Here is a 10014-nt window from a genome sequence, read left to right on the forward strand (position 1 = left end):
GAAGCATGTTGAATGACACCAGCAAAATCCTGACTATGGGAAAGTACATAACAAAGGATGTGGCTTCTTTAACAAGTACATTGTAAGGACAGAAAGATGGGGATCACACCTGTAGGGTAAAAGAAACTTAAAAACACCAATCACTTGCAATGTGTGGACTTTGGATCCTGTTTCAAACAAACTGTAAAAAATAAAGTAATATAAAATAAACATTTATGACCTTCATGAGAAAATTGTAAATTTTAACACTGACAGGTTATTTGATGTGTAATTATTGGAATTCTGTTTAGTTATGATATTGTGTTATAGTTAGAAACATGAGCCCTTATCTTTACCAAAAAAAAGGCATATCTGGGATTTACTTCAAAATAATTGAAGATGGGGGGAAGTGGGTGGGGTTATGGATGAAACAAAATTGGCCATGAGTCCATAATTATGGAAACTCGGTGATGAGTACAAGGAAGTTCATTAAAGCACTTTGTCTATTTTAAATATGTTTGAAGTTTTCCATTATAACATTTTTTAAGGGGAGCTTCCACATAAAACATCTGATTTTGGATTCTCTTGGAAAAAAGGACAGAGCTGGTAACACGAGGATAGACCACCATACTGCAGCAACCAGCCAGAGTTGAGCAGTGTTACAGGATAGGCACCCAGGAAACTATAGTCCCTGCCATCCCTGTTGTCCTTAAACCTGGCCCACTTCCCATGTTTATGGTACCTGCCTCAGCCATCAGTGTTCTAATCTGCAACCTACAGGAAATTTCCTTCCAACACTCCCCTCACCCAGGTCACTCACTCTTGTTCAGGTGGGGCTGTGCCAAAGAGGGTACCTGTTTTTCCTCTCCTTTTTATGATGCTTTTCCCCCAAATCCTTTCTCTGTGCTATGTGCTATTCTTTTTGGGCCTCCAAGGGTCTAGGATTTTGAAACTCAAAAGCCAGAAGGAAACACTTGTCCCTCCTCCCCATCTTCTGCTTTTGGCCATTACGCCCCTTCCCTGAGGGAGTGAGAACAGAACAACCTGACACTGGATGAAAAACCGGGGAACATTTGGTTAAGATGTAGATACGGGTCTTATACAATATCAGATTGGTGAATATTAAAAAGTTGGGTAATATCAAGTGCTGCCAAAGGTGAAGGAAAACAAACTCTCATAGGAGTGTCAATGGGCATAACTTTCTGGGAAGCAGTTTGGAAGGGTTAAGTGAAGCAATACAGATAGACCCTACAACCCAGCTCTCCTGGATGCGGAGTCCAGAGCAACTCTGGACTGAGCCCCCAGAGAAACACCTGTGAACATGTTCTTGTAGAATCATTTGTATTAGTGAGAATTTGGACACACCTGGATTAGAAGTTTATTAATAGAAAAGCAGATACATAAAATGTATCCAACAATGAGGACTGTTCAGCAGATAAAAGAAATGTTCTGGTTCATGTTTATCCTATAACTTGGAGCCATCTCAAAATCTCATCATTGGGATTTTCATCACTGGACAAAATCTCACCTCTGGACAAAAGTGAGAAGAGAATGATATGTATATACCAAAAGGCCACATCAGCATATTTAAAAAAATATGCACAAAATAATACCACTACTGGGTCTTGATACAAACAGGAATATAGATGGGCAGGGCACACAGAATCACAGCAATGGTAAGAGGGAAAAAAATGAGGCTGGAGATGGGACAAAAAGATGAAAAAAGAGAGTAAAATAAAAGTGAGCCCTGAGAACATCTGTCTGGCCTAGGCGGTGGAGCATGTGACTCTTGATCTCGGGATTGTGGGTTTGAGCCCCATGTTGGCTGTGGAGATTGCTTAAAAATAAAATCTTATAGGGGTGCCTGGGTGGCTCAGTTGGTGGAGCATGTGACTGTTGATCTCAGGGTTGTGGGTTTGAGCCCCATGTTGGCTGTGGAGATTGCTTGCTTAAAAATAAAATCTTACAAGGTGAGCCCTACACATGCTAATAAAGGTGGTGTGCCTTCAACCAAGGAGTATGGCTGATTCATTCCCAGCACATGAGCTTTCAGCAAACAGAAAATCAAACCAAAACAAAATACTAGTTAATATTTAAAATATTAACCTGATGCATGTGGAAAGAGCACGTGAGTGAGTGGCTATGAATAACCAGGAGGCTAATGTGTGCCCAGAGGTGGCAGAGAGAGCTATCACTTAGGGTTCTAGGCAGAGTGGGGCCAGACAGTGGGCTTGGGCCACCTCAGGGGACAGCAGGTGTCCCCAAACCTTCAGTCTCCTGTGATTCTCTCCAAAAGCTGATCTCATTCTGGGGTCACCCCTGTTGTGGCCTTGAGTTGCTTAATCACAGACCTTCACCTCCTGTCAGCACTGTTGGCTGCTCTCAGGTAACCTGCTGGGTCACAGAGATTGTCGCCATGGAGTGGTTTCAACTTGTTAATAGCCTCCAGCTCCTCCAGTAAAGTCAAGATATCCTGGGTACAAATACTCCTGCAACTCCCCCCGTTTTTACATGCCTTCAATACCAAAAGCTACTTTTCAGATAGTGCGTTGTATGATAGAGACTAGAACTGCCCGGCTTTCTTTGGTTGGGCTGTGGAGAGGCAGAGAAGAGTGGTTCTGGCAAACAGCCCTGATTTTGCTTGAAACCCCACTCTTGGGAATGAAGGGGAGAAAGAAAGATGATGTGTTATTGCTGTCTCCTGAGCCCATTCTTCTACTCTCTCCTCCCCTTCCCTCCTTTCCTTTTACAAACATGTCTTCAGTGTGAATATGCACCAGGCACTGTGCTAGGCACCATACAATTTGAATCTGACATTGTTGCTGGCCCTGAAGAAGATTTAAGTCTAGTGGGGAGCAAGAAGTGAGCAGGGTCAAGCGTGGTAGAGATCTGTGGGGGGTGGGGATGCTTTGAGGCCACAGAGTAGGACAGCTACATCAGATGAGAGGATATCAAGGATGGCTTCTTGGAGGTGGTGCTCCTTGAGCTGAGTCTGAAAGGATAAATGCAGTTAACAAGCAGGGGAAGGTTAGGGAAAAGGTATTCCTGCTGGAGGAAAGAGCATGTGGAATGGCTAGGAGGCATGAAACAGCAGGAAGCAGTGGGAAGCTGTCACCAGTTCACCATATCTGGACTTGGGGCTCAGGAAGGGTCTTGGGTGCTAGTATTTAACTCATGTCCTATCTTCTCCCTGAAGCTTGCAGAACTACCCCAGCCCCATCATGTACCCCTCTTCTATAATCTTGCGCCAACATCTTCCAATCAAAAATTGCATATTATTATTATTATTATTATCATTATTATTTTCGTATGAAGGCTTTATTTTCTGTATTTCAACTTACAAAAGGGCACATGAGCCCAGTGCTTCTCCCATCCGTTGCCTTGCGTTATAGCCTTTGTTCCACCATGGGGATGACTCATGATCCAGTTCGGAGTGGATTCATGATCCAGCTTTTCCGTGAGAAGGCAGACTGAGGCAGGGGGTAGAAGCACCAAATCCCACCCTAGTGCGCTAGGTTTTTGTCTGAGAGGCTTCTGCAATTGTGTACCTGAGCCAGGCTGACATCTGGACCAGTGCCCAGGTGAGCATTCTTCTGGGAGGGTGTGGTAGATAGCCTCTGAGATGGTGCCCAGTGAGCCCCATCTCCTGGTTGTCATGGCTTTGTGTAGTGTCCCACATTGTATCAGGGTTGATCTGTATGATCAGAAGAATGTAACAGAAGTGACAGGACATGCCTTTAAGCGTGGCTCCATAAAGACATTATGACTTCTGTGTTCATTTCCGTCTTGGGCTGTGCACTCTGGAGGAAGCTAGTGTATGTTGTAAAGACACATCAGCGGCTCACGAGTTCACGGGGTGAGGAACTGAGGCCTCCCACCAACAGCCACGAGAGGAGGCATTGTAGATGCGGATCCCACAGCCCCAGCCAAGCCTTCAGATGACAGCAGCCCCATCCGACATCTTGACCACAGCCTCATGAGAGACCTTGAGCCAGAACCATCCAGCTTAGCTGCTTCCAAATTCCTGACTGTTAGATACTGTTAGAGATGATAAATGCTTACTATTTAAGCCATGATGTCTTAGGGTAATTTATTACATAGCGATAGATAACTAACAAAGTATACTTGGTAGCTCTAAGTGGCTTTTCCTGCTTGTGTCTGGGGAGGCTTCCTGATGAGGCTTTTGTCTCCTCTGATAGGCAGAAGTGTTGGGGTTCCCCAAAGGCCACACCCACTCACCCCGATTCCTTCCTTCATTCCTCCCTCCCCAGGTACTTCCCTTGAAGTGACCAATAACCCAACAGCAGATGCAGAAGAACCTCGTCCAGACTTCCCTGATGTGACTAGCACAGAGCTTTGGGAGAATGAGCCACCACACCCGACCCCCACCCCTCCAGGGAGGCTTCAGTCAGGGAGGCACTGACTGGTACAGGGACATTCCCAAAGAAATGGTGTAAACACACCTCATCAGAACCTGCCATCCTTTGAAGCACTAGCCCCTTACCCCTTTTATTAAATTGGGATATACATCTTTACCTCTGGTTTTCCAGTGACTTACCCATTACTCGGTGCTCTGGAACTCGGTGTGTGCACACACTTTTTCTTTTCTCCTGTGAATCTGGCCACTACCCCCACCCTCAAACCTGAGTTAGTAGAGGAAAAAGTTGTCCTTCCAACAATTTCAAATCAAAGAAATCCCCAGGGGCCGTCCAATGGGAAGTTCTGAGGCCCTCTGCACTGAGTTTTGTCTGGTCAAAGGAACTGAGTTTAAGAGCAACCACCTCTGCAGGGGAGATGCCCCAGGGATTCACAGCCCTTTCAACCCTGGTGCAGATGGCCAGGGCCCAGAGACACACAGCTTCTGGGCCTGAGGTCACAGCAGAGGCAACTTCTGACTTATAAAAGATAGTGTCTCCTGGTCTGTGGCGGCTTCCTTTTGGTTTTTTGCTTACTTAATCAACCCTTAGTACTTGCTATGTGCCAGACTCTGTTCTAAATACTTTACAAATATTAAGCCATTTAATCCTCAGAATGACCCTATGAGGTAAATGTTCTTGTTGTCTTCATTTTACAAATAAGGATCCTACGGCACAGAGATGTTAAGCAATTTGCCCAAGGTCACACAGTGAGTGGGTATCAGAGTAAGGATTCACACCCTGGTGGTGCTTGGCTCTAAGATGAGAATTGACCCAATGTCTATTCAGTGAGCATTCTGTGCCTCTGGGGCACTGTTTTGGCCAGGGCTCCTGGGGCTGGACAAGGTTATGTATTTGAGTCCTGGCTATGGGCAATCCAGAGGTACACATCCAAGCAGGGCAGTGTCCTGAATAAGCTAGGCACATCCTTAAGAAGGAAAACCATGGGGTTGTTCATCTTCCAAGACTAACCTCTGTACTCAACCTTGCAGGCCTGCCTGAGCCCTGCCTTGGGCAGGAGGGTATCCTCTCTGATCATGCTCATTCCTGCCTCCTCACCTTAGCTCAGCCAGGTACCTGGGGGGATGTCTCTGCACTTCCCCATCTGCCTAGACCAATGGTTCTCGACCAAGGGCAATTTTGCCTCCTGGAGATAAGAGGTGATGTCTAGAGACATTTTGATTGTCACAAGTAGAAGGCTGCTAGTGGCACCTAGTGAGCAGGGGCCTGGGATGCTGCCAAACGTCCTAAAATGCACAGGATGACACCTCACAACAAAGGATTATCTGGACCAAAATGTCAATAGTGTGCCGGTTGAGAAACTGGCCTGGGTCCATCTCACAGCCTCCTTAAGGCTAACGACCACCATCACCACCACCCCCTGCCCCCCGCCACACACACGTGGTCCAGGGTCCTAGTGGGGCTCCATGCATCCTCACTTCATCTCTCAGAGGCCACAGCAGAACATGAAAGATCCAGTCTGCATGCCAGCTACAAGTTCTTAGAAATACAGCAAGGATTTTGAGGTACTGACAAATGTAGCTGACATTATTTTGTATCAGGCTCTGTGCTAAGCATTTTGTATATTTTGTCATGTATAATTCTCATAAGCCAGCCTTAGATACTAGTATCATCCCTATTTCACAGATTGGGAAACTGAGGCTTACAAATGTCAAGTAACTTGCTCAAGGTCACACAGCTCATCAATGACAGGGCCAAGTTTGTGCCCTTCCCTGGCAGTCTGACTCTAGCACTGATATACATACTGAGGCAAAGTAAAGATGGTAAATGTACAAGGGGCCTGTCTGAGGTCAGGGGCCTCCTGGCCTCCCGTGGGACAGAGGGACCAGCACCACTCACTCTCCATAACATAGTTGCAGCCAAGACTCTTGGAGCTGGGCAGAGAGAGGCTAGACCTGCCATGGTTCTTCAAGAGGGAAGAACGATAGTAGAGAGAAGGGAGAGGTGGGTTGGTTTTTGTACGGGGACCGGGACCGTTGAGACAGGACCCGCAAGAAAGAGATGGGTAAGGAAGGAGGCCTGGGAGCTTTTTATTATTTATTATAGCAAGAAAGAATGGGAAAGAATAGGAGGTTTGTTTCTAAGCTATAAATGCCCTCCTTTGATCCCTGTGCATATCAGAGATAAATGAGTCACTGAGGCCTCAGAAATTAATGATTGTCCTAATTATTACCTCAAGTGACCTTCCAGCATTAGTAATTCTCCTCACTCCCTGCAAAGTAGCTGTGGCAAAGTTTGACCAGGTTTGGGGAAGAGGCAGGACTGACGTGGGTGAGTTGCTGCTGTGACAGGCTCAGTTGGCAGAGATGAAACCGGCCTCAGCTCCTCAGGAGAACAGAGAGCCGGACTCCAATGGGAAAGGCCCTGCCCTCCCAGTGTTTGCCTTCAGGGCCTGGTGGGATCCCGAATCCGCTGAGAGGGGACAGTTTGGAGGCGTTTGAAGAGCTGCTGGGCCAGCTGAAAGCAAAAGGGCGGTTCCTGCAGAGTTAACATCCGACCTTCCGCAGGCCCTTCCCCATTCAGATTCCCGGAAAAGCTTTGAAGTTTCATCTGTGTGCATGTTTTCATTGCCCTGATCTTGCCGTATGGGTATTAGCCTGCAGCCCTGCCCCATCCCTGGGGATTTATTCCCCAACTGCAAAAATCTTAGGAAAATACTGCAAGCTCCACCCACCATCCCCAAGCCTCTGGCTGCTTTGTCCTTAGGCTAGAATAACAAAGGAGACCTCAGAACCCTCACCAGGGGACATTCTCTTCGCGTTTATAGTTTCTCCAGAGACATTCCGGTGATGACCTCCGGGACCGGATCTGAGGGCAGAAGCTTCCAAGTTCGGGGAGGTGGGGGGGGGGAGGGAGAAGGTGGTAAGAGGAAGGGTGAGTGAACAAGATTGTCCCGGAAGGCCTCCCCCGGCGCAGGCCAGGTCCAGGGCAATTACAGCAGGACCCAGAGAGCCTCTTTCCAAGTCTTGTTCAATGAGCCAACCACTGTGCTTTCGGTACCCAAATATCAATGTCAGGGACCTTTGTTGCTCCCAGCTTCACACAAGGTCCTCTGCTATCACATTGCTCAAGGCCACCAGCGAGGCGTAAGTCAGGATTGAAGAAGAAGAGAAGGGGGAGAGGAGAGAAAAGAGGAGGTGGAGAAGAAGAAAGATGGAAGACAGACAGAGACAGGAAAGCCGGGAATCCCAAACCAGCCTGATTTTGCTTTTCAGAGCAAAGACTCTGAACAATGGTGCCATCTTGTGGCTGTGAGGAGAAATTACCACCAGGACTTGCACTCGTGTTCTCCTTCCCTCCCTCCCTCTCCCTCTCTTCCTTTCCCTCTCTTCCTCTGTGTGTGTGTGTCTGCTTGTGTTTCTTTTTCTGTCTAATCACCCTCCCCCCCATTTCTCTCCTTCCCTCTCAATCTCTCCCGCCCACATGCCCCTCCTCTTCATATTCCAGAGTAAGACTTCTATATACAAGTTTCTAGAATGGTACTGTCCAAAAGCAGTAACCACTAGCCACATATCACACATCATACTCAAATGTAAATTAATTAAATGAAATAAAATTTAAAATTTAGAATTCACTTCCTCAGTCACACTAGCCACAAATGCTCACTAGTCCCATGTGACTAGAGGCTACTGTATTGGACAGCACAGAAATAGAGTATTTCCATTGTTGCAGAAAGTTCTGTTGAACAATGCTGTTATAGAAAGTTCAGAGTTGTCATCTGATAGAGGATTGTAAAAATCCAGAGGAAATATAGTTTAGGCGCTGCTTTCTACCTTCAGAGTAGCCACTGGTAAAAGGTTTGCAGAGCAGTTTTCCCCCAGACCCTTTCCTCCCAATGTCAGGGCTTCAGCAATTGATGGGGGCAGTGTTGCATTTTAGAAACAGTAGACTGGGTGTCAGATAGACCTGAGTGTGAACCCAAGCTCTGCCACTGAAGCCTCTCTGGACCTCAGTTTGCTCCTCGGTCAGATAATTCCTCTAGACTTTTCCAGTTTTACCAGGCTGTTACGTGCCAGGGTTTGACAAGAGCTGATGTCAAACCCAGAAGGAGGCATGAAACAAGCAAGTCCCTGAGCTGTGCCTCACCCATGGTGTCTGCAACTGTAGCGGCACAAGTCATGGATCTTGGCATTCTCCCCGCCCCCACTTATCCCCAAAGCCACTCCAAGCTCTGTGTCTCTCCCAAGTACCTCTTAAGTGACTTCACATCTGCCTGGTGAAAGACTGGCTGTTTGGTGTTTGACTCAACCCTAACTTTAAGTTTCACTTGCTCCTTCAACGAATATTTATTGCACTCTTATTATGTGCCAAGTACTGTCATTGGGGACCTCCGTTCTGCACCTTACATTTTAACTGGGGAGACAGATATTAGGCACTTAAATATATCACATAATGGGGAGTAGTAATAAGTGTGACAAAGGGAAATCAGGCAGGGGAATTGTAAGGCTATTTCTGATAGAGTAGTTGATCAGGCAAAAGTTTTATAAGCAGGTGACATTTGTGCAGAGGCCCGAATGGTGTGAGGGAGTAGGCCAGTGGATATCTGAGGGGGAAAAGGGATTGTAAGACTGCAAATGCAAAGGATGCAAAGGCGTGAAGCAGGCTCTGTGAGTCTTCTCCCAGGGTAAGCAGTTATAGGAGATGACACATGTACGCTAATCTAGAGGTCTAGGGTCTAGCATCTAAGAATAGATGGAACATTTATCCCTTCTCTAGCTAGCCCTGTCTTTAGCATCCAAAGATATCTTTATAGACATCCACCTGCTAAAGGCCCATCATGCTTCTGGGGAGACTATGCTCTAGGTCTGGACTCAGGACCTTCTGGCCCCCAACCTTCTGAATACAGAAGCTGACCTTTTTTTTTTTCTTTTTTTTTTAGTTTATTTATTTATTTTGAGAGCGTGTGAGTGGGGGAGGGGCAGAGAGGGAGAGAGAGAGAGAGACAGAGAGAGAGAGAAAGAGAATCCCCAGCAGGCTCTGTGCTGTCAGTGCAGAGCTCAACTCAGGGCTTGAACTCACAAACCGTGAGGTCATGTCCTGAGCCAAAGTCAAGAGTCAGATGCTTAAGTAACTGAGCCACCAGGTGCCCCCAGAAGCTGACTTTTGATGTGAGAAATCCAAAACACTCACCATCTGAGCCAGTGTTTTCTTTCCCCAAATTGCTGGGCTCCCTTCTAAGGATGGTGGTGATCCCACAACTCTGCTTTGCTTATATCAAACAGCCTAGATTTCCGAATGAACATCTTCACCAAGACATCAAAGTTGAAAAAATTGTTTTCAAGTTTATGTATTTTGAGAGAGAGAGAAAGAGAGGGGGGACACGTGAGTGGGGGAAGGACAGAGAGAGAGGGACAGAGAGAATCTCAAGCAGGCTCCACACTGTCATCACTAAGCCTGACGTGGGGCTCCATCCCACGGGCCACTGTGACATCATGACCTGAGCCGAGATCGACAGTCAGATGCTTAACCGACTGAGCCACCCAGGCACGCCCAGAGTTGAAATGTAAAAAGAGCAATTCTTTCAGAAAGAATGCCCAAGCTTTAGACATCTGGTGTTTGGCCGGTTCCTATTCTAGGCTAGTTTGCTCTGCCTCCTGCC

Source organism: Prionailurus viverrinus, chromosome A3, assembly GCF_022837055.1.
Source record: "Prionailurus viverrinus isolate Anna chromosome A3, UM_Priviv_1.0, whole genome shotgun sequence".
NCBI classification, from domain to species: domain Eukaryota; kingdom Metazoa; phylum Chordata; class Mammalia; order Carnivora; family Felidae; genus Prionailurus; species Prionailurus viverrinus.